Raw genomic sequence first — 23104 nt, 5'->3', positions numbered from 1 at the left:
AGGCAGAAAAATTAGAGGGAATAAGAAGATTGTGAGTATGGCTCTTTCATCCTCATTAAACTGGTGTCATGTCACCTTTTAAAAGGCCAACCACAAACCTCATTGAAAACTGTGAGATTCCTGGAAGAGCACCATAAACAGAAGATAATCAGAACAAGGGTAAGACAAAAACCATGGGGCAAATGAAGGGAAACCAGATATATCCAAAGGACAGAATGGCTGACCCCTAAAGGAATCTTCACTTCCGAATCTGCTGGACAGGGTAGGACCCCGGACCCATCCACTCACCCACCCCCTTTAATTGTTGACAACACTCTCCATGCAGATGTTGACATTTGCATCAGAACTCAACAAGGGGCCAGACACCTGGAAGAGAGCTAAACCCTTTTGTGCATGGCACATGTTTTTAAAAAGTTCTTTGAAAATATGTGTTCTAGATCCCATGAGAGAGTGACTTGAGAGTAAAAGAATTATTGTATTGCTTTTTGGGTTGCTTTCTTCTCAAATTGTCATCTTCTCCCCTACAATGAAGAAAACTCACTTGAGAAGCTTTCCTTCTCTGTTTCCTTCTCCACTCTCCAGAGCAAGAGCCAAATAGCCAACACACTCTGATTTCCAAAAGATAACAAAGTGGAATGATGGCTGGGAAGGGGACTCTCTGGCCTGGGAGAAACCCAGCGTGTGTGCAGTGTTTCTGTTCCCTGTCACCAGGCAGGCAGAAGACTCAGGGGACCAGCTCTACTCCTTTACTGGCTATTTGCAGGGGATACATGACATACTGTCTCTGAACTTCACTTTACTCAACAGTAAAATGAGGACACTCCCCAGAAATGGGAAGACTCTTCTGTGATGCCAGGAAACATGCTTCATAAAATGTTCTCCATGTAAAGCTGTCACAGTGAACTTGGCAGGTTCACTCCTTTTTAACTTCATAGCTTGCTTTCTCCTCTCGCTGCAAAATTACACCCAGATATGCCCATGGAAGAAATGTACTGACCCAAAGACAATAACATCTTGAAAATGAACTCAAAAGGGATAAACAGAGGGGAGAAAAAGCCTTTCAAATGATGGCAAGTGGGAAATCTTGAATTACTTTTTCTACTTTTTAAAATTACAGTTCACATTGGGGTAACCTATTGGAAAGAACACTGTTCTGGAATCCTGGACAATGAGCTCTGCTGGCACTCACTGTGTGACCTTAGGCAAGCCACTCTGTGAACCTCCCTCTTCTACAAAGTGGGGTCCCTAATGGGGAGTGTTGCATAAGAGAACACACTCTAGACACAGACGTACTTAGCTTCAAATCACTTCCTCGGGCTTATTAGCCATATAACCTTGACCTCTCTAAAGTTTCCTTGTTTACTAGGAAGGTTTCCTTTGTTTACTAAACAAAGTTATTAAAAGTATCTATCTAATATGGTTATCCTGAGGATTAAACAAAATAAACTACATAATATATTTAGTAGCTTGCTTGGTGGACAGTCAGTACTGAAGAAAAGGAAGTTGCTATATTATTAGAACTATTATTATTATTATTAGTGTTATTGTTACTCTAAAACTGTTAGGAGTTCAAGAAAGTAAAGCTGTACCAAACTATCTTTATTATTGTTAGTGTTATTGGGACTCTAAAGCTGTTAGGCGTTCAAGAAAGTAAAGGTCTCTCCTTCAGTTCTTGGTACTCTCTGAGGTCAGTCTCAGCAGGGGTGTGTGTGGAACGGCCCATTCTCCCCAGGACCTACAGAAACACCACAGAGAGAGGGTGTCTATCCTGTCTGGCACACAACTTGGGAAGGGAAATGGAGCCCTCCTGTGCCCCCTCTTTGGAGTCTCATGTTTTCTTCCTGGCCCTGCCTGGCCTGGCCCAGGTCTGATAGCTGGAGCTGCTGTGCCCTGGGCTCACAACAGTCAAGCAGCCAGGAGGGAGAGGAAACCAGAATAAACATGTTTTGCAAGAGCAGAGCCAGTTTAAGTGAAAGCAATTCTAAATAAGGACAAGGCAGAGACTTGACTGCCTAATGGCAGTTTCCTCCACATAGGGGTTTGCTGTGAAAAACCAAAGGTCAGACTGATAAGCTGGGGGTGCCTGCAACCAGGCTTGCAGGAAGCTCATGGCAGGAACCCCTAATTCAGTCAAGGGAGGTGGGTTCAGGGGAGGGAAACCCAAAGACCCAACCAGGATCCAAACTCAGCTACTCCATTGGGATGTAAGGTCTGTCCCTTCACCTTGCTGAACCTCAAATTCCCTATCTACATAAATATTTTAAAAGAAGTAAAATCTGCTCTGGGTGTCCATGAAAATTAAAAAAAGAAAAAGAAAATGAAAAAAAAATAGTTAAGTAAAGGTGGTTAAAAACTATAATGTAGTTTGCAAAACTCAGAAGTTAATCAGTAGTAGGTTTTAATACCAGCTCCATTGCCTGCTAGCCATGTGACCCTGGGCAAGTTAATCTGCTTGTTTGAAACAATTTTCTATGTTGTATGTTTCATATTCATCCTGGCCTAGTGATCTCAGAGGTCATCAAAGCAGCAAAGTACGCGAAGTTGGCTTATTAGTTTCTTGTGGCTTTTGTAACAAATTAACATCAATTGGGTGGCTTAAAACAAAAGAATTTTATTCTCTCATAGTTCTGGAGGCCAGAGGTCTGAAATCAGTTTCACTAATCCAAAATTGGGATGTCTGTCTGGGGATTCCAGAGGAAAATCTATTCCTACCTCTTTTAGCTTCCTTGGCTTGTGGCCGCATCAACCTAGTCTCAACCTCTATGGTTACATTGCCTTAAAAAGCAGTGACATCACTTTGCTGACAAAGGTGCACATAGTCAAAGCTATGGTTTTTCCAGTAGTCATGTATGGATGTGAGAGTTGGACCATAAAGAAGGATGAGCACAGAAGAATTGATGCTTTTGAACTGTGGTGCTGGAGAAGACGCTTGAGATTCCTTGGACAGCAAGATCAGTCCAGTCAGTCCTAAAGGAAATCCACCCTGAATTTTTATTGGAAGGACTGATGCTGAAGCTGAAGCTCCACTACTTTGGCCACCTAATGCAAAGAGCTGATTCATTTGAAAAGTTCCCGATGCTGGGAAGATTGAGGGCAAAAGAAGCGGGTGGCAGAGGATGAGATGGTTAGATAGCATCACCAGTTGAGTGGACAGGAATTTGAGCAAACTCCATGATAGAGTGGAAGACAGAGGAGCCTAGTGTGCTGTAGTCCATGGGGTCACAAAGAGTCAGACACGATGTAGAGACTGAACAAAAATGACACCAACTTTTGTGTGTAGTCAAATCCCCCTCTGCCTCCTTCTTACAAGAACACTTGTGATTGCATTTAGGGCCCACCTGAATAACCCAAAATATCCTCATCACAAAATTTTTAATTTAATTACATCTACAATGTCTTTGCTACATAAAGTAACATTTATAGGTCTTAGGGATTAGGACCTGATATCTTAGAGTTCTATTATTCAGCTATACTTAAGAGATATTTAAGTAGTAGTTTGCCTACCATGCTTATTGTGTTCTTGTTTAGTCACTAAGTCATGTCTCACTCTTTGCAACCTCACGAACTGTAGCCCACCAGGTTTTTCTGTCCACGGGATTTCCCAGGCAAGAATACTGGAGTGGGTTGCCATTTACTTCTCCAGGGATCTTCCCGACCCAAGGATCCAACCCACATCTCCTGCTTGGCAGGTGGATTCTTTACTGCTGAGCCACCAGGGAATCCCACTTTATTATTAACTTAATTACATAAAGATGGATGAATAGTTGTCTAAATACAAAAATTAGACCTAGAAGGACACATCAAATTGTAAACTGCTTGTGATTATGGGTGACTTTGTTTTTTGCTTATGATTTTTGGTTTCATACTATGCACATGCTAACTTTTAAGAAATAAACGTTATTTTAGTAACCTCCGGGAGTTGGTGATGGACAGGGAGGCCTGGTATGCTGCAATTCATGGGGTCGCAAAGAGTCGGACACGACTGAGCGACTGAACTGAACTGAACTAAAACCCTTTAAAAAATAGAGATATGGAGGGCTTCAGAAGGATTTCAAAATTAAAAATACCTTGTGACTGAAGCTGAGGATTAGGGACTGAGTATACCAGAAATAATGTTGAATGTCTTCATATTTCTATGTTTTGCATAGATGTCCCGCTTAGCTACCTCTTTATCCTAAGCAAGTAGTTAGGCAGAGACACTCAGTATAAGCTTAATGAATGGAAAAAGGGATGCATGGAAATACTTGTATAAATCCGAATTTCATTTGGGCATAGAAGAGTAGTTATGTGTGCAGACTAACATCAGATGACCTGAGTGAAAACAAGGTCCCCTTACTTATTAGCTATAAGATTTGGGGCAAGTTACTTAGCTTGTCAAAAAACCTTCCATGTTTTCAGATATAAAATAAAAATAATTAAAGTATCTGCCACATAGAGTTTTGCAGGTAATAACTGAGAGGGTCCATATAAAGGAATTTTCATTATGCCTAGCATGTGATAAGTACTTGTATGATATACATATTAGCTATTATTAACTTTTTAAAGTTTCCAAGTTTAATTCATTTAACATGCCCTTGGTGTATGCCAAGAATTGACTTGTTTCGGGGGCGGAAGGGAGAGGGAGGCAGTTTAGAGAGAAACAGGAACTAGAAGCATATCTTTAGACTTATACTAAAGAATTCTGCCTAATAGTTTTATTCACCATCTTCAACCTAGATTACCACAAGGACCAGAATTGCCCTTTGCCTCTAGGTTTTGTTCCTTGGTAACAAACAAACAAAAACAAAACAAAAACTTTGATCAACTGAGGTCTTTCTTTCAGCCACTGAGAGTTTCACAGTCCAAGGCAACAGCCTAGAGTAGGGCATGACTCTAAGCCGTATCTGTGGCTCAAATGATCAGATGGAATTGAGGAGGGACAAGACTGGCATCGAAAGAACAATGTCTTTATCAAGGAGTACTGGAAGAGATACCAGAATATAGATACCAAGGCCCAAGAGATCAGAAGGCCACGGGAATGACAAGGAGTTGGGAAACACCCAGAATATATGTTGTTTCTGTGCTTAGGTTTTACGTGTTCCTCTGTTTGGAAGAGCAGACTCCATTTAAATGACTTATTTTTCAAGGACTATAGGTTCTACAAAGAAAACAGATATGTATACAACAAATTTAAGGTAGACTGTGAAAAATGCAGCTTTAGAAGTGTGACAGGGCAGGGAGATGAAAGCAAAAAATCCAGCTCAAGGACAATAGAAGGGGATGAAATTGGGAAAGTGTTCCAAAGAAAACGACATGACATTTTAATGGGTTTCATGCAGTTTCCTGTAACCTCTAGCCCTTTCAAAACACACTTTGAAGAATTAAACACAAGAGACCGGGAGAGATTATCTGGCTTAGACCTCTGCTTTCAAGGGCCTGTTTATCCCCATTTTATAGATAAAGTTGCTGAGGTCCAAAGAAACACAGGAAATGTTGGTGGAGAGAAAATGATAACACAGATCTTTCTGCTTCTTAATATTCTGTACTTCTAGACAGGATAAATAAGGAATAAATAAGATTTTTAAAAATTGTAATTGCTAGATTCCATATATAAGCTTTCCGGGTGGTGTAATGGTAAAGATCTTGTCTGCCAATACAGGAGATGTAAGAGACGTGGGTTCGATCCCTGGGCTGGAAAGATCCCTTGGAGAAGGAAGTGGCAACCCACACCAGTATTGTTGCCTGGAAAATTCCATGGACAGAGGAGCCCAGCAGGTCACAAAAAGTCAGATATGACTGAGCAGTTGAACACATTACACATTATAAAAGCTAAAAGTATGACCAGTTGAGAATGACAAAACCTCAAACAAAAATGGGTTAGATAGGCAGAACCATACTCCTATCTTGTGTAAAAGAAATCTAGAGATGCTTGTACACAAACATTCATAGAACACTATGCACTATAGTCAAAAAGTGGAAATAACCCAAATGTCCATCAACAGATGAAGAGAGAAACAAAATGTGGTATAAACACATAAGGAACTATTATTCATGCATAGAAAGGAACAGAGTACTGATACATAATCCATCTGATGTGCATGAATCTCAAAAACATTATGCTAAATGAAAGAAACCAGACACAAATGGTCACAGATACTATGATTTCATGTATATGAGATGTCCGTAATAGGCAAATCCATAGAGACTGAAAGTAGACTCATGGTTTCTAATAACTGAGGAAACGATGGAATGGACAGTGACTGCATAATGGGTATGATGTTTCTTTCTGGGGGTGATTAATAGATCTTGGAACTAAACAGATATGATTATTTCATAACCTAGTAAATATACTAAATGCCACTGAATTGTACACTTTAAAATGGTTAATGGCCAATTATGTTACATAAATTTTACCTCAATTAGGAAAAAATAAATCCAGAGGTGGAAATTTAAAATTGGTATTCATCTTTATGACAACTTCAGGGATTCACCCTCTTTCTATCTTGCAGTTCTGCTATGTACAGCTTTAACTTTTACCTCATGGTCCAAAATGGCTTCTCAAATCTCAGTAATCGCAACTGCATTTCAGATATCAGAAAGGATAAAAGAAAAAAAAAAAGAAGTGAAATAGGGAAGGACCCTGAAGAATGACATAGATATATAAAAATTTGAAGAATATATGGAAGGAAGAGTGATGAGAAGAGATTTCCAGGACTCAGAGGGTACAAATCTCAGGAAAACTGATGGAAATATTCCAGTACAATTGGCACATGGGGAGTGAGGAGGAGAGTCCCAGAGAGGTAAGCATGGATTAGATTTCCTAGCCCACCACAGACCCCTGTATGGTGCTGGAAATCTCTCTCTCCTCTCACTACCCCAGGTCTTGTTCGTTTTACCAAACCATATTCCTGGGCCTTAAGGAAATTGATTTCGTAAAAATAAATGAGAGAAGAGTCTAGAGATGGCCTTTAGTAAGCATAAAAGCACACATTTTATCTTCCAGTCAAGGACTTTTTGAAATTATTTACCTCTCAAAGACAGCTGCCAAGGACCCCATGACTTAAGTGTCCTCTCCCGCCTCCCGATGGCGTGTTTTACTGCTGCCCTCCTAGAGGTCTTCTCCATTGTCCCCTCCCTCTATGACCTCATTCACAATGCCAGTGAGAGCCAAGGTAAATCGTGCAGACTTACAGCCAGGGCCAGCTGCTGAGATGTGAATTGCTTATTTGTCTCTGCAGGCCCCAGGGGAGTGGCATTTGTTAGAACGAGGAGGAGGAAGCCTTAGGTCACCAGTGCCCATGGTTCTGTCCATTTGGCTTTGATAGGAGCTAGGATTTTATGTGCCAAGAGGTGCAGGGGGGCCAACCTGCCCTGGCTGAACCTCTCACACCTAAAGAGAGAGAAAGCAGGAAACTATCATGCTCAGTGAGGACTCCAGGACACTCTGGTGTGCCCTGAAGATGCCAGTTTGTTGTCGTGACAAGAATGGCAGAGCTGAAGAACCTTAGTCTCCGACAGGTGAGAGGATGTTCCTCCCCAAGGGCAGAATTTGAAGAGTTAACTTGCTCAGCTCAAGGGTTACAGGCTGTCTCATTAAATGTCATTTGGTGCTAACCCAAGAGAACTCCCTCCAAACTGCTGGATTCTTGATCCAAAAAGATGAAGACAGAGAGCAAGAAGAAGGCAAAGATTAATAGGAAATGAGAATGTTAATACTGTTATACATGTGTGTGAACTCTCGAATAACTGCTGCCAGTTGATTCCTAACCAGGTGCTTAACTCTAAGCACACTCATTACATGTTTAAACTCATTTTGTCACTGCTCCAAAGCTGTAAGGTAATATAATTGTCTCCATTTCACAGGGGAGAAGCTGAAGCTCTAAGACACGCTATAACTTACCCAAAGTCACCCAGCTATTAAGAGACAGGAGCCAATGTTGAAACCTAGTTGTCTATGACCTTATGGTCCAGGATCTTAGTCAATAGCCTTCACTCTTTCTCTTTAAACTCTGCTAACCAGCATTTCCCTGTTCAGGTAGATATGATGTTTCACAGGAAAAGATGTGGAGAAATCACCAAACTCTATTTGATCAAAACCAGAAACAAGGTAGCTGAAGATGTGAGATGCCTGGCTGAAGGCTGGCCATGGACAGAGGGTGGAGGAGACGCAGGGCCCTCTACCTCCTGCCGTCTTGCACTGGCCTGCAAAACTCCTGATATAAACTGGGTGGTTTCCATTCACCCTTGCAAATCCCCCTTCCACTTCAGTTTCTCTGGGCCCCAGAAGCATGGCCTCCATGGACCCCATCAACCCTCTAGTTTCCATTGGGTTCAACCAATGGGAGGCAACCTCAGGAGATTTGAGAGCAGAGTATTCCATGCTCCCTCCTCCGAGACCACAGGTAGGCAGTGGTTGTGCCCCTTTACCGAAGTCCTCACTTCCCATTAGGTGGCTCTCTGCTGGAGCCACCGCATAGCTCCTGCTCTCTCTAAAGGCCTGGTTACTCTTGTTTGTTTCCCTTAATTCCATTCATACCTTTGTTAGTAGTCCCTTCATTAAACTGTCCTCAATCATTCCATTCAAATCAGCCATCTGTTTCCTGTTAGGACCCAGGGCAATTTAGTATGAGAGTTTAGGGTCTGGAAGGCATGTTGAGAGTCTACTACTTCCATGGTTTTCAATTTTTTTTTATTGTTACTTGCAGAGCTCTAGTAAGAACCATAATTACAAAACTGACAAAATTCTGGAAGGTCATGGAACCCTGCCTGCTCCTCATCACACCCAAAAGTGCTCCTCTTCTCTGCCTCCCTCCAACTGTTCCTTGAAATCCAAGGGCTGTGGGCAGCACACTCTGGAACCAGCTGACCTAATCCAAACCCCTCACTCACACCAGAGGGGTGGTTGGCCAAGTTTCCAAAGTGTCCTTTGTTGGCCCGAGTGGGTCTGATTTATGCCCTGGGCCTTCATCAACAGTTTGCCTCAATATCTTCCAAAGTGTAAAGTCCCGTAAATCTTCCTGGGGAGCGACAACTCAACTGCCGGCCCATGTTATGCAAACACACAGAAATGTCATTAAGGCAACAAACAGCCCCATTGGCTTTGGCAAAGGCCTGTTCTGCCAGGCTCAAGTTACTTAAAATCAATATTTGAACAAGGACAAAACCACATGTTTTCAAAACCAAATTAGAGGGGTCTAATACCAGGCCTAGCAATGTGGTTACATCACGTGCATTCCAGCGCCGTCCCCCCATCACACACCTTCTGGGGTCGGGGCGGGGAGGGGGGTGCTCCACCATTTGGTTTGACCCGGTCATCCAGGCTCCTACCCCTTTGCAGTGACTGGACTTACTTGTCCTGAGTGTGTGACCTCACCAGACAGGTGACACCAAGGGACAGACTGAGCAAGAAACAAGAACTTTCAGAGACCCGGTTTTATAAAACAGAGGTTGGGTGTGTTCCTTCATGCATGCCTCAAAGCAGCAATTCAGGAACTGTACCAGGCTTTCCCTGAAAGTCTGGGAGTCCAAAAGTGAGCAAAACCATGAGTCTCTGCCCTCAGGGAACTCACTGCAGTATGGAAGGGAAAGGAGACAACAGGTCATTTCTTTTTTAAATTTGATTTACAATGTTGTGTTAATTTCTGCTATAAAGGAAAGAGACTTGGTTACACATGTATACATCTTTTTTATATTCTTTTCCATTATGGTTTATCACAGGATAGATAAACAGGTCAATTCTGGAGGACCAGTACCAGGGATGCAGGGAAGTTTAGGATGCTTTGCAGGCACATGGCAGGGACAGGTAACCCAGGAGCCGAATGAGGGCCTATCAGAGAAGACTTCCAATGGCAGATATCCTATCTAAGAGGTGCTCTATCTAACCTACTATTCTGGCTTTATATGTGTAAGGCCAGGTGGCACTAGTGGTAAAGAATCCGCCTGCCAATACAGGAGACGTTAGAGATGTGAGTTCAATCCCTGGGTCAGGAAGATCCCCTGGAGAAGGGCATGGCAAACCCACTCCAGTATTCTTGCCCAGAGAATCCCATGGACAGAGGAGCCTGGCAGGCTACAGTCCTTAGCGTCGCAAAGAGTCAGACATGACCTAAGTGACTTAGCACAGCACAGGAAAAGAAGGGGGTCGGTGAGAGGAGGCAAAGGTATACAAGGAAGAATTTGAGCTTCTCTCCTTCTTGTCAAGTTGGGAACAGTCATGGAGCATGCCCAGCTCAGCCTTTCTGGGCCCCCTCTATTTAGGAAACAGTCTGTCCCCTGTTACCCCTACCATCCTTTTCCCAGATTCTCTGCAAAAGTGTATGGTAAGGATTAGCAGGTCTCTGCGGCTGGGCCGGCCCATCAGTACCTGTTGCTGTGTGGGTCAGTCTTACTCAGAGGGCAGCCTCATGGCAGCACTTGGCTGTGCAGCTGAAGCCCCAGTCTCTGGGTAATAAGGCTTCAGTAGCTTTGCTCTCCATCTGCCTTTGTATCCTGAGTCTCTCTTGAAAGGAAGGGTTCATAATTGTGTCCTTCCAAAACAAATAACATTCAAACTTCTCCAGGCTATATTATTAGACACAAATATGAAACACAAAATTATATTTTTTTCATATCGTGCTTAGAAAAATAAGATAAAATCTGCCAATAGGCAAACCATGGTTATGTTTATATGTGGTGATACAAGATTTTCTTATTTTTTAAGGTATTTTCTTTATTAAAAATCAGTATGTGCTATTTTTCATCCTAAGGGGGGAAGCAGGTAACTGTAATGAAATGGTCTTTCAAATTTGTTAAAAATATAAGAGGAAGTTGTAAATCCTGAAAAAGATGTTGAGGATCCTGGAGCCATCAGTGGTGGCCGTGAGAGCAAGCCTGGTCCATTCTCATTCTCTTTTATCTTCTTAAGGAACTTCGTGTTCAGTGTTCAGGGCTGGAGGCCCTCTCCTCCTGAGGACAGAACTCCAGGCAGGAGCCTGTGATCTGTGTGGGCTCATCACCTGCTGGGATCCCCTGTGCTGCACGACACGTCTTTCCCTGGGGCGTGAGCTCTGTTGTGTCTTGGTACAGGTGAGCATACCCCATACCTCAGCGAGCAACGCCTTCCTGCCAAAGTGCACAATGAAGACATGATCTTCCTTTAAGACTCAGCTTCTATATGGAACTTAGAAAGACAGTAATGATGACCCTCTGTGCCAGACAGCAAAACAGACACAGATGTAAAGGACAGACTTCTGGACTATGTGGGAGAAGGTGAGAGTGGGACAATATGAGAGAATAGCATTGAAGCATGTATATTACCATATGTAAAATAGATGACCAGGGCACGTTCAATGCAGGGCAATCAGAGCTGGTGCTCTGGGACAACCCAGAGGGATGGGGTGGGGAGGGAGGTGGGAGGGGTGTTCAGGATGGTGGGACACATGTACACCCATGGCTGATTCATGTCAGGGTATGGCAAAAACCACCACAATATTGTAAAGTAATTTGCCTTCAATTAAAACAAACAAACAAAAAAGACTTAGCTTCAGTGTCCTCTTCCCCAGGACATCATCCCTGTCTTGTCTCTATTTTCCCTAGGCAAACTGGAGGTGTTCCTCCCTCTAAGTGTGTTTAGAATTTAGCTGTGAAAGTACCTGGCACTTTGCATTGGAACTGTGTGTTTCCTTACCTGTCTCTCGTTGGTGTCGGATCCACACCCTGTTCACTCCCTTGCTTCTTCCTTCATTTCCTCCAACCAGAACAGTGATTGTGCTCTATTACAGGTCAAGTGCTGGGCACTGAAGGGGGCACAAAAAGGAGAAGACAAAGATTTCCCCTTCAAAGGATTTATTGTCTAATAGAAAAGAATTAATATTTCTCTTCCACATAATAAAGTAGAGCTTTTTGGTGAAGGGAAGGTAGAATTTAGCCAAGTAGATGCCAAAAATTTTTAAAAGAAAGAAATATCAAGGAAGAGTAAGCAGCAACCAAGATCCAGAAGCCTGAATTAGTCCATTTTCTGCAGGGACTTACAGGTAATTCAATATGGCTAGGACAGTAAATGCTAGAGTGACTTTGAGGGGATACCCCACGTCCAAGGGCAAAGGAGAAGCCCCAGAAAAATGTTAGGAGGGGAAAATCATGTTTAGAATCAAAACCCATACCCGCCAGAGACGCTCAGAGGGCTCAAACAAACCTGTGCACACCAGAACCCAGAGACCCCACAGAGACTGAGACTGAACTGTCCTTGAATGTCTCCAGTGGAGGTACGGGTCAGAAGTGGACTACTGCAGGGGAAGGGGCTCTGGGTGCAGCAGACCTGGGTATGGCATAAGCCGTCTTGGTGGAGGTCGTCATTAACCCCACCACAGAGCCACCAGAACTTACACAGGACTGGGGAAACAGACTCTTGGGGGGCACAAACATCACCTTGTATGCACCAGGACCCGGGAGAAAGGAGCAGTGTTCCCACAAGAGACTGACTCAGGCTTGCCTGTGAGTGTCCAGGAGTCTCTAGCAGAGGCATAGGCTGGTGGTGGCCGGCTGCAGGGTTGGGGGCACTGAGTGCAGCAGTGCGTGCATGGGACCTGTTGAAGGAGGTCACCAATATCTTCATTACCTCCACCATAGTTTGGCCTCAGGTCAAATAACAGGGAGGGAACACAGCCCCGCCCCCCATCAAGAGAAAACTAGATCAAAGTTTTACTGAGCATGGCCCCACCTATCAGAACAAGACCCAGTTTCCCCCTCAGTTAGTTTCTCCCATCAAGAAGCTTCCATAAGTCTCTTATCCTTCATCAGAAGGTAGACAGAATAAAAACCACAATCACAGAAAACTAACCAATCTGATCACATGGACCACAGCCTTGTTTAACTCAAAGAAACTAGGAGCCATGCCGTGTGGGGCCACCAAAGATGGATGGGTCATGGTGGAGAGTTCTGACTAAATGTGGTCCACTGGAGAAGGGAATGGCAAACCACTTCGGTATTCTTGCCTTGAGAACCCCATGAACACTATGAAAAGGCAAAAAGATAGGACACTGAAAGATGAACTCCTCAGGTTGGTAGGTGCCCAATATGCTACTAGAGATCAGCAGAGAAATAACTCCAGAAAAAATGAAGAGACGGAGCCAAAGCAAAAACAACACCCAGTTGCGGATGTGACTGGTGATGGAAGTATGGTCCGATGCTGTAAAGAGAAATAAGGCATAGGAATCTGAAATGTTAGGTCCATGAATCAAGACATATTGGAAGTGGTCAAATAGGAGATGTCAAGAGTGAACATCGACATTTTCAGTTCAGTTCAGTCGCTCAGTCGTGTCCGACTCTGCAACCCCATGAACTGCAGCACGCCAGGCCTCCCTGTCCATCACCAACTCCCGGAGTCCATCCAAACCCATGTCCATCGAGTCGATGCTGCCATCCAACCATCTCATCCTCTGCCATCCCCTTCTCCTCCTGACCTCAATCTTTCCCAGCATCAGGATCTTTTCCAATGAGTCAGCTCTTCGCATCAGGTGGCCAAAGTATTGGAGTTTCAGCTTCAAAATCAGTCCTTCCAATGAACACCCAGGACTGATCTCCTTTAGGATGGACTGGTTGGATCTCCTTGCAGTCCAAGGGACTCTCAATCGACATTTTAGGAATCACCAAACTAAAATGGACTGAAATGGGTGAATTTAACTCAGGTGACCATTATATCTACTACTGTGAGCAAGAATCCCTTAGAAGAAGTGTAGTAGCCATCATAGTCAACAAAAGAGTCTGAAATGCAGTACTTGGATGCAATCTCAAAAATGACAGAATGATCTCTGTTTGTTTCCAAGGCAAATCATTTAGTGTCACAGTAATCCAAGTCTATGCTCTGACCAGTAATGCTGAAGAAGCTGAAGCCAAACAGTTCTATGAAGATCACACACATGATGGTGTGATCACTCACCTAGAGCCAGACATCCTAGAATGCAAAGTCAAGTGGGTCTTAGGAAGCATCACTATGAATAAAGCTAGTGGAGGTGATGGAATTCCAGTTGAGCTATTTCAAATCCTAAAAGATGATGCTGTGAAAGTGCTGCACTCAATATGTCAGCAAATTTGGAAAACTCAGCAGTGGCCACAGGACTGGAAAAGGTCAGTTTTCATTCCAATCCCAAAGAAAGGCAATGCCAAAGAATGCTCGAACTACCGCACAATTGCACTCATCTCACACACTAGCAAAGTAATGCTCAAAATTCTCCAAGACAGACTTCAACAATACATGAACCATGAACTTCCAGATGTTCAAGCTGGATTTAGAAAAGACAGAGGAACCAGAGATCAAATTGCCAACATCCGTTGGATTATCAAAAAAGTGAGCGAGTTCCAGAAAAACATCTACTGCTGCTTTATTGACTATGCCAAAGCCTTTGACTGTGTGGATCACAACAAACTGTGGAAAATTCTTAAAGACATGGGAATACCAGACAACCTTCCCTGCCTCCTGAGAAATCTATATGCAGGTCAAGAAACAAGTTAGAATTGGACATGGAACCACAGACTGGTTCCAAATTGGAAAGGAATATGTCAAGGTTGTATATCATCACCCAGCTTATTTAACTTATACACAGAGTACATCATGTGAAATGCTGGTCTGGATGAAGCACAACCTGGAATCGATTGCTGGGAGAAATATCAATAACCTCAGATATGCAGATGATACCACCCTTATGGCAGAAAGTGAAGAGGAACTAAAGAACATTTTGATGAAAGTGCAAGAGGAGAGTGAAAAAGTTGGCTTAAAACTCAACATTCAGAAAACTAAGATCATGGTATCGGGTCCCACCACTGCATGGCAAATAGATGGGGGAAACAATGGAAACAGTGACAGACTTTATTTTTGGGGGCTCCAAACTCACTGAAGAAGGTGACTGCAGCCATGGAATTAAAAGGCGTTTGCTCCTTGGAAGAAAAACTACGACCAACCTAAACAGCATATTAAAAAGCAGAGACATAACTTTGCCAACAAAGGTCCATCTAGTCAAAGCTATGGTTTTTCCAGTAGTCATGTATAGATGTGAGAGTTGGGCTATAAGGAAAGCTGAGCACTGAAGAATTGATGCTTTTGAACTGTGGTGTTGGAGAAGACTCTTGAGAGTCCCTTGGACTGCAAGGAGATCCAACCAGTCCATCCTAAAGGAAATCAGTCCTGAATATTCATTGGAAGGACTGATACTGAAGCTGAAACTCCAATAATTTGGCCACCTGATGCAAAGAACTAACTCGTTCGAAAAGACCCTGATGCTGGGAAAGACTGAAGGTGGGAGGAAAAGGGGACGACAGAGGATGAGATGGTTGGATGGTACCACCGACTCAATGGACATGAGTTTGAGTAAGCTCTGTGGGTTGGTGATAGACAGGAAAGCCTGGCGTGCTGCAGTTCATGGGGTCACAAAGAGTCTGACACGACTGAGTGACTGAACTGAACTGAACTGAGACACTAAGCCCAGTGAGGATGGGACTGGGGGTGGGGTAGGGGCAGGTGGCAAGAGAATGCAGAGAGACCATGTAGTGAGAGGCAGGGCCAAGCCAGGGTGCAGAGGGTTCTGTGAGCCATGTGGTTCATCTCTGTGTCTGTCATGATGAGTGGGCCCATCACTCGCGTAGAGCAGCTCAGGGAAGACTTCTGGGGTGAGGTGACACTGAATGCTGAAGGACTTTGTCTCAAGGGAGAGCAAAAGGCATTTGAAACTGAGAGTCGGGAAGATCCACTGGAGAAGGAAACGGCAACCCACGCCAGTATTCTTGCTTGGAAATCTCCATGGGCAGAGGAGCTATGGTTCATGGGGTTGCAGAGAGTCGGACATGACTTAGTGACTAAAGAACAACAACTTTTGGGGTACACAGGTATACCTACAAATTCTAGGAGTGGGGTCAAGCTGGCGTGTGGAACAATTAGACCATGAGAGACTGTGGTGCAGCAGCAGGTTATAGTCTACTTAAAAAGCCAATAACAGGGCTTGGGACTTAGTAGATTCTTCATAAATAACTGTTGATGAGTCTGGCTACTCTGTGACTTCCTTGATAAGAAGAGGATTACATTGACAAGTACATGGGTCTATGGATATGGAGATACCAGGAAGTTAGAAGCTTAGGAGGTACGAGGAAGACAGTTACAGTGATCAGTCTCAGGTAGGATTTTGCAATAATTGAATCCAAATCAGTATTTCTGCTTAGGGCCCTGGGATTCAAGACAGTGACCATACAGGGGGGCAAGCACAAGAAAGGTTAGGATTGCAGAACCATGGCCATGTTTGGCCATGGCCAAACCAGGGCACTTCACTTATTTACTCATCTATACATCCTGCCCTTCATTTGTTCAACCATCCAACCCTCTGCCCATCTTTTTCTATATGAAATCTTTCCATAAAACTTAGCATTTGACTTCCCCCTCACTTCCTTCTTTCTCCTGCCACAAATCCTTTGCAAGAAGTGATGTTAGTAAGACAGAATGAAGATAAAATGGTTGTGTCAGCACAAAACTACATTGAAGGTTTACTAAGAAAGTTGGTCAATATTAGGAATCAAAATGCTGGTTTGGCTTTGAATGCTGCTATTCCACTCAGAAGAACTGAAAGATCCTAAAGCTTTATAGATTTACTGTTGCCCTTTGGATTGAACCTGAGATTCTGGGCAGGGGAGGAGACATATAGACACAAAGCAAGCGTAGTAAAAGAAGGGAATAGAAAACAGAAGAACAAAGTCCCTGGATCCCATATGTGTATGTCAGCTGGACTCTGGCACGGGAGATGGCAAAGTGAGAAAACAAACATTTCAGATCATCTTTACATGTGCTCAGAAGTAAAAAGCATCATTTTCATTTTGATGATGAGAAATACCCACAAGCTCTTTTTGACATTTTGTTCAAATGAGGATCAACCTTTCTTAAGTGCTGGGCACACCAACACAGATTAAGATACAGCCCTTGCTCTGGAGTACCTCACATTCTAAGGGAGATGGCAGACATGAAACAGAGCAATGTGATGGAGGAGAGTCGTACTGATAAGAAGGGCCATTGCACCCAGACTTGGACTTTCAAGAAGAATTCCCAGAAGAGGTATTATGGCTGAAAGCTGAGTTTTGAAAGAAAGGCTGGAATTATCCAAACAAAGAAGTAATATGTGTTGTAGGGAGTAGGAGAAGAATCAGGGCATGGAACAGTGGTGGTGGTTTGTGCGGTTAGAGAAAAGGTATAAGCAAGAAGGAGATAGGTGCTAAGGGTAAGAACTAGGTCATGAAGGGTCTCGTATGCCCAGATGAGACTTCAAACTTTATTCTGACTGCTACTGAGAGCCATTTGAGGAATATTCCACAGAACTAGGATCTTAAGTCACTGAAATGGAACTACTGGAATTTCTTGGATGCCTCCAACCTCTGGGTCCTAGGCTCTGATGTCTGGCCTGAAACTCACGCAGCCTCTGGCTTCCTCCTGTGCCTTGGGAGCAAGGACTGACACCCCTGGCTCAGAGGATGGGCTCCTTTCCATGGTGTTGGGCCACCTGGGTGGAGCCTCGCTAGGCAGGGCCTTCCAGAAATGAGCTGCATGCACATGATGTCAGAGGGGTGGCGCATGGGGAATGGAGTGGGGTGTAACCTCTTCTATCACCGTCCCCCCTCCTTCCTCCTGAGAAATTGCAAATCCCTCCCCAGGCTGCTGATCAAAGAGTCTTTTCACTTCTGGAGAAATTCAACTTTTTGTAAAACCCAAATTATTTCTGGAAACAATAGGTTGTGAAAAGACCTCAAGCTTTGTAGTGAAGTTGATCTGGGTTTGGATCCTGGCTCTGTTACAAGCTGGGAGATCTTAAGCAAATTAATTACTTTCTCTGAGTCTTAGTTCTTTACCTATATGAACATATATCTATATGAACATATATCTATATCTATATGGAGATAACAATGTCTCTCTCACAGGGTTATCAGGAGCACCATAGAAGAAAATACTTGTAATTATCTTTGGCAGTATATGGGCTTCCCTGGTGGCTCAAATAGTAAAGAATCTGCCTGCAATGAGGGATACCCAGATTCAACCCCTGGGTCAGGAAAAACTCCCGAAGAAGGAAATGGAAATCTATTCTAGTATTCTTTCCTGGAGAACTCCATGGACAGAGGAGCCTGGCTGGCTACAGCCTATGGAGTCACAAAGAGTAGGACATAACTGAGCAACTAACACTTTCCTTTCGCAGCATATATTAGTTCTGCAAGAATTTTCTCCTGTGGAATTTCACTTGTTTATTGGTCATCCACAGCTCACTCAGTTCAGTTGTTCTGCCCTTGAAAGAGATTTAGGAAAATATTAGTTGACAATATATTAACATATATATATGTGGAATCTAGAAAAATGGTAAAGGTGAACCTATTTGCAGGGCAGGAACAGGGAACATATTAATTGAAAACATGGAGGCCATTGACCAAAGTGAAAATTTTGGTTTGTCTTGAACTTGTTAGTACACTGTACTATGTCAGGAATCACAAATTTATGAACTTGGAATGCAAAGAGCTTAGGACTCCAAGTATAAGTCCTGAGCTCTTATCTCTGTCTATCCCCTTGGCCAAGTCCCTTCTCTGGAAGATGAGGTCCCTTCTGGTCCTGTCCAGGCTTGATGGTCTCTAAAACAAGCTAATAAAGGATGATGAGACTCCAATAAGTTATGCTTATGGGGGGAACAGGAGATGAAGCACCAAAGGGTGTCCCTCTTTCTTGTTCATGTAAGTTCTGTGCATTTCCACGCAGCCCTGCAGCTAAGGAAGAAGAAATTCCTCCATGGGAAAAGAGTTAAGAAGGTCATGCTCCAAGGATGAATCATAAAATATTCCAAGAATTTCAGAGAGAAATATGAGCTACCCCAGGGGACGCCTGGGGGAGTGGGAGAGGTGAGCAGCTAAAGCTGCCACAGGCAGAGCCAGGTGCTTTCTCAGGTCTGATTGCACAGAGTAACATGAGCCCATGTCAGGGTGGGACGTCTCTCCCCCTGTCTCCATCCCTGTCTTCTGGATACAGGAGTCCTTTCCAGGGCAAACCCACTGATGATGTATCCAACTTCTGATTAGTGGATAAGAGAACTACCTTTGGAATCAAATATCTGGATTCAACACCCAATTGTGCCACTGACAGTGTGACTTTGGCCAAGTGAATTCATCTTTCTGAGCTTCAATTTCTTCACCTGTCCCCAAAGGATACACACATCTATTCCCTAACTTTTTTTTTAAGGACTGAGTGAAATAATGTAATAAAGCCTTAGGTCCAGCATCCCAGGAGGGACTCCATCAATAACAGTTAATATTTTAGGTAAAGGCAGCTGGGTGGAGGGGGCCATGTGCCACACGCACAGTTCAAGCCCTCTCTGAATCACCTGGGTCCCTACAGATGAATACAAATTATGAGGCTGATTTGGTTTCCATTCACAGTTCCAGAGGTTTTGAAGGCGTGGGGAGGGAAAGCAGAGACTTCTTCCAGCAACATAAAGGGAGAAACAGAGCTTCCAAGAGGCCAAGCAGCAGGCCTGGCTATCTGCCTGAATGTGGACCTGCAGCTGGGCCAACACTGAGAGGGTGGGGTCTGAGGGGTGTGGTAAGCTCCATGGGATTCATTCAGCAATCATTCAACAACTCTCTGCTGGGCATCCACTGTGTGTCAGCCCCTGGTTCTGGAAACTGGAGACACAGAAGAGAATAAATCATTGCCTTCGTCTTCTTGGAGTTAAAATGCCAAAATAAACTGGTATCTTTCAGGTAATATGTATTTCCCTGATTCAGACAAATCAACCTCAGCTTTCTAAAGGGAGGCAGAAGGCCTAGCAGGGGCCCACAGGTTGGCCACAGCCTCTGTCCCCAGGTGGGCAGTGTCCACAGATGTCAGCAGGAGTGATTTTCTGAGGTTAAAAAACAGGCTCTGAAGTCAGACAGCTGAAGATGACACCTCATCCCACTAATTTAAAAATCTGAGACCTGGGCAGATTACTTAACTTCTGGGAGATTTACTCTCCAGCTCTGTAAAAGAAATTAAAAAACAATTTACCTCTGGGATTGCTATGAGTTTTAAATGAGATAGCAGATACAAGGGCTTAGCAAAGCACCAATAAATTAAATTGTTTTTATTCTAATAATTAGCATGGTCAGAATGTATCAATATGAGTTCTTTGAACTGGGTTCTTACAAAAAAAGTAATGAACCCCATGAATAGGGCAGGAACCAGTCCTGGATCCAGCAATGAGTGGGTAAGAGCAGAGGGCACTCAGTGACAACAAAGGGGAAGGAAAGTAGGATTCCAGGGGTCAATACCTAGTATGAAACCTGGGCACATTTGGCAGCAGAGCAAAAACAAAGAAGAATTTGTAGACAACCTGAGGTACAAAGAGAAAGTCGGGATTCAAGCCAAAGAGTAGCTAATAATATCTTATCTTGACTGAATGCTTCCATGTACCAAGCCCTGTTAGTTTGGGATACCTGTTGCCATTTAATAATTCAGCAGTTCTCTGTGGTAGGTTTTACTATCCTTCATTTTACAAATGAAGAAGCTAAGACTCAAAGAGATTGCAACTTACCAAAAGTCAACCAGTCAGCAAATGTTCTTGAACCTGGATTTGAACCTAGAGGTATCTAATGCCAAGGCCCATGTTCTCAGACATAAGGCCATTCTGTTTTTCCCAAATCCAAACGGCCTCCTTTAATCAGGAGTTATTGAGGACTTCAGCACAGGTCAGTCCACGGCAGAAGGTGGATGCTTCATTCAAGTGACAAATATTTATTAAGCATCTTCCTTGTGCTGGCCACTTGCCATGGACTGACCTGTGCTGAAGTCCTCAATAACTCTTAGCAATATATAAAGAAGGATGTACAATTTAAGGAGACCTGCTTGGAAATCAGACAGAACTTTGTGACTAGTAGGGTGACACTGGGCAGTGTTTGACAGCCCAATTCCTCAAAACTTACCTCAAAGACACCAAGCTCATGTTCTGGTACAATGAGTTTCACTGAAATGGTGCTGGAGAATGAATCTGTATCTCTGAGTCAGAAGACCTGGTTGCAAGAATGGAAACATCATCTAGTCTACCAGAAACTCAGTGTCCTCCACTGCAAAATCATATTTTAGGACTAGAAGCCTAGAAAGACCCCACTTGGATGCCAGAAATATCTTAGGCCTTGAATTAAAATCTTTGAACTCAAGGGAGATTGGCCAAAATGGCAGAATAGAAAGACCCTGGGCTCACCTCTTCTTATGAACACACCAAAATCATAACCATTTGCAGAACTATTTGATGAAAAATACTGGAACCTCCCATAAAAGATCTACAACTAAAGACATAAAGAAAGAACCACAGAGAGATGGGTAGGACAGGTGGACTTATGATATAGTCAAGTCCCATACTCCAAGATAGGCAAGTCACAAACTGCAGAAATATTATATTGCAGAGATTCTCCGACAGAAGAGAGAGCTATGAGCCCCACATCAGACTCCAGGGGTCCTGTACTGGGAAGATGAGTCCCCAGAGGATTTGCCTTTGAGGGGTTGTGGGTCTTAGTTTCAGGAGACCCACAAGACTGGGAGAAATAGAGACTTCACTCTTTAAAGACACATAAAAAATCTCACAGACTCTGGGACCCAGGGCCAAAGCAGTAATTTGATAGGAACCTGGGCCAAATAGCAGAGACATTACTTTGCCAGCACAGGTCTGTCTAGTCAAAGCTATGGTTTTTCCAGTAGTCACATATGGATGAGACAGTTGGACTATAAAGAAAGCTGAGTGCCAAAGAATGGATGCTTTTGAACTGTGGTGTTGGAGAAGACTCTTGAGAGTCCCTTGGACTGCAAGAAAATCCAACTAGTCCATCCTAAAGGAGATCAGTCCTGGGTGTTCATTGGAAGGACTGATGCTGAAGCTGAAACTCCAATCCTTTGGCCACCTGATGCGAAGAACTGACTTATTTGAAAAGACCCTGATGCTGGCAAAGATTGAAGGCTGAAGGAGAAGGGGATGACAGAGGATGAGATGGTTGGATGGCATCGCCGACTCAATGGATATGAGTTTGAATAGGCTCTGGGAGTTGGTGATGGACAGGGAAGCCTAGTATGCTGCAGCCCATGAGTCGCAAAAAGTATGACACAACTGAGCAACTGAACTGAACTGAACTGAATTGAACTGATGGGCCAGACCTTCCTGCTGATCTTGGTCTCCTGGAGAGGCAGGGGTCAGCTATGGCTCACCCTGGGGACACAGACACTGGCAGCAGCCATTCCTCAGAGCTCTTTCTGTCACGTGGATGATGGGGCTGGCAGGCACCATTGTAGACTCCTCCCTTAGATCATTATGGCCAAGACTTTGCTCTACCCAACATCCTATAAGTGCCAGTGCTATGATGCCTCAGGTCAAGCAACCAACCGGGCAGGAACACAGCCCCACCCATCAGCAGACATGCTGCCTCAAGACTTCCTGAGCCCGTATTCCCCTCTGGACATGGCCCTGCCCACCAGAGGGTCCAGGTCCGGGTTCCACCACCACTGGACAGCCACTAGCTCCAGAATCCCCCTCAGCCTTGGCCCTGCCCTTCAGAAAGACTGCTCAAGCCTCTGGACCAGCCTCACCCACCAGAGGGCAGACACCAAATGCAAGAAAGCCACAATCTGGCCTGCAGACCCAGCCAGCTGACAGCAGGGTAGGCCCTGCCTTGGAACTAGCTGGGCCACAGCACTGTCCACTAGCAAGCCAACACAAGCTCTGGGACACCCCAAGCCTCATACCCAATTGTGTCAAGAGACAGCTCCCCCGCCCCCACCAGATCTGATACCAGGGATCCCAGGGCCTCGCAATCGAATCTAAGACCTGGCTCTGCCTGCCAGTAGGTCCATCTGGCACTAACCCTAGGATCTAGATTAAACCACCAGTGTGTAGACAACAGTTCTAGAGTCTTTTGGACACTGACTTCACTCACCAGTGAGCCAGCACTAGACTCAGGGCCTCCTGGGGTTCTGTAGTCAGCTACCTCATGACCTGGATGTGTCAACCAGCAGCTGGCAACATCTGCACAAGGCAAAGCCTGGTAACCAACCAGATCAGAGGCCACTGAAGACTACCAGACCACCTGCACAGTCAGCCCAACACAAGAGAAGGACCCATGA

The 23104-nt window shown here is 44.1% G+C and overlaps 1 long non-coding RNA gene across 1 annotated transcript in view; it reads right to left on the bottom strand.

Moving 5' to 3' along the window:
* The window catches only part of LOC122677873, a 274066-nt gene that overhangs the window by 190479 nt on the left and 60483 nt on the right, over positions 1–23104 (bottom strand). Inside the window, exons 3-4 of the long non-coding RNA XR_006335944.1 lie at positions 12385–12542; positions 11645–11753 (exon numbers count right to left, since the gene is read on the bottom strand). This is a non-coding gene — a long non-coding RNA (uncharacterized LOC122677873). The remainder of the gene's footprint in view (positions 1–11644; positions 11754–12384; positions 12543–23104) is intronic.

This window comes from Cervus elaphus, chromosome 20 (genome assembly GCF_910594005.1).
Source record: "Cervus elaphus chromosome 20, mCerEla1.1, whole genome shotgun sequence".
Taxonomy (NCBI): Eukaryota; Metazoa; Chordata; class Mammalia; order Artiodactyla; family Cervidae; genus Cervus; species Cervus elaphus.
Note: the sequence above shows the minus strand (reverse complement) of the source record. Positions and strands in the feature narration are given on the sequence as shown.